General features: G+C 38.6%; 1 protein-coding gene across 2 annotated transcripts in view; it reads left to right on the top strand.

The window, feature by feature from the left end:
- The first annotated feature begins 1,075 nt into the window (after positions 1-1,075).
- LOC135223583 (zinc finger and BTB domain-containing protein 14-like) overlaps positions 1,076-2,364 on the top strand; it is a 315,347-nt gene continuing 314,058 nt past the window's right edge. The window contains exons 1-2 of one of the 2 annotated variants that reach the window (XM_064262123.1): positions 1,076-1,434; positions 2,200-2,337. The gene's annotated coding sequence lies outside the window, so the exon portion shown is untranslated. The remainder of the gene's footprint in view (positions 1,435-2,199; positions 2,338-2,364) is intronic. The other variant, XM_064262121.1, reaches the window with a different exon arrangement.

Raw genomic sequence — 2,364 nt, 5'->3', positions numbered from 1 at the left:
CTAAACACGACGCAAAAGTGGATACATACTAGCTTGAGGTCACTATACTATCTACTTAGGAATGAATAACGACCCAATAAATAACCAAATTGATTATTTAATCTAGCTGAATAAGAATAAAACTGGATTGATGTTGTTGGGGGGAAAAAATAAGAAGCTTCAGTATCATTCAGGCTAATGTTGATAGTAAACTAGTCCAGGTTATTGGTAAAAGTCCGTAATTTATGTGTGCTGCTGGACGAATTTATCCCTGTGCTCAGATGAAATGCTGTGAGGGTGGTTTGATATCATCTTATAAATCTTGCTTTTGATAAGAAAAATATATCTCAATGAGATTTCTGTTAAAAAAAAACTGTGATAATTATGCCTGTAATAGAATTATTTATAGCATCTCTCTCCGCCACAATCTTAGATACAACCTAAGAAAGTGCAGAATATACAGTAATGTTTAAAATATACGTTATGACCCATCAAGCTACAGCTGTCAAGCCTGGATATCGAAAGCTATTCAGAGATTTGTTGTGCGTAAGCGAAAATACTGTCAACTCAAGACTAGATACAGACGGTTTAGTTATCTGTGCCAAGATGCAATGCGAATGCTGGTTTTATGGCCTCCATAAATATGCAACTCCACGATTGTATAGCGCAGCTCCACGATTGTGTAGCGAGCTCCCATTTGACATGAGTGAAAATATCGGCTTTCAAGAAAAAATAAAAACTAATTTTCCGACTGTTACGTGGATTTGTGAATTAGTATGGATTAATATACCTATGGGTAATGAAGGAAGCTGCAGGTCCTACTGAAATGGAATGGTGAGCTTACTTTAATTAAGTGACCACTGTAAGTAAGCACCCTGTCACCTTATTTCTCAATGTGCATCATAAACAGTTCTCATTAACTGTGTAAAAATAGTCTCATGTTTTGGAAGATATTCGCAAGCAGACTTCATATCCAATTTGAGATGATTGAATGCATGACTGCGATCTGTCATTTCGCAGGTATGAAAGTAAAGCAATAAACATCATTGAAACTAAGTTACAATCTTCAAGGATATCCTCTCCGAAGTCAATGTTTTGATAAAGCCAACTCCATCTGTTGGTCGAGATAAGAATTACAATAGACTCGGAATATGGGAAATGGGGTGTTCAGTGTGTATGTGTAACCTTTAAGTGATTGTAAATCAGTGCCTTAAGCTTGCAGTTGCCACTTTCTGAGGTTTATGGATAACTGTTAATTGAGGTTACTGTGATTTTAAAGTGACGTTTAACAATTGAAATGTACATGCCAATGTAGTTTTAGAGTGTCTGACAAGTTTTGAGGAGTTCAACGTAAATAAGGTCGAAGGTCATCAAGGTCGCGAAGGCGCCAGTGTGGAGCTCCTATTCATCAAAAAAAGTGGCGAAATTTTATGAATTGAAAAGGTACCATTGTTGGTAAGTAGGAGTTGCGTCTGATTGAAATTGGGTTCCAGGTTCAGCTTAACCAGAGCTGCTAGACTACCTACCTAGATAGCTATCTCAGTCAAGGCTATAGGCTAGGTAGTGATAATCTTATCCTATCCTTGCTTGACGTAGGATACCTACTATACTAGGTACCTACCTACTAGGTAGCTACTAGATAGCCAAAGGATATTTAATGGTATGATAAGGTTACTTTAGGTAGCCATACTACCTAGGTAGATGTAAGGGAAAGGATCCTTGTTGACCATTTGTGCATAAAGATTGAGAGGAGTACCCCAAGGCTAGGAAGAGTTTAGGGTTACATAGCCTACTTAGCCTACAGGTAGAGGAAACAACCGACTGGACTGGCTGATCCAGTTTTCACCATGTGTGGATCCACCCTTTGAAAAAGTACCTTAACACGTCCTGACACCGGAGAGGGGCACCAGTCACGAGTCATCGGTGGTGAGAGCAACAGCTCATGACCTCTACTACCTATCCTTTCGAAGTAAGTATTTTCTTGAAAGTTAGAAATTAGTAAGTTCATATCTTAAGATTAAACAGGGGTAAATGAAAGTCTAGCCATACGCAGTGCACACATAGCTAGCTAGCTACCTCTACCTCCATGACGCTTTCAAAATTTTTACCTACAACACCAACAATTTAGAAGATTGATGCCATCTTGATGTTTGAGGAGTCGCTTGTGTCAATAAACTTTCCATTCCATGTGCTAAATCCGCACACCACTTGTACCCACAGACGCTGGGGGACTTTCTCCACAACAATCGTCAACAATGACACCAACCGCGGCTTATCCAAGGAAACTGCAATGTTTTGGGAGAAGAAGAAGCGTGCACTAGATAATTATTTAAATAAATAGTTAAATAGCAGTATAAGGTCAGTAATTGCATAAATTTTTTACAT

Source organism: Macrobrachium nipponense, chromosome 10 (assembly GCF_015104395.2).
Source record: "Macrobrachium nipponense isolate FS-2020 chromosome 10, ASM1510439v2, whole genome shotgun sequence".
NCBI classification, from domain to species: domain Eukaryota; kingdom Metazoa; phylum Arthropoda; class Malacostraca; order Decapoda; family Palaemonidae; genus Macrobrachium; species Macrobrachium nipponense.
This window is presented reverse-complemented; position numbering and strand designations above follow the sequence as displayed.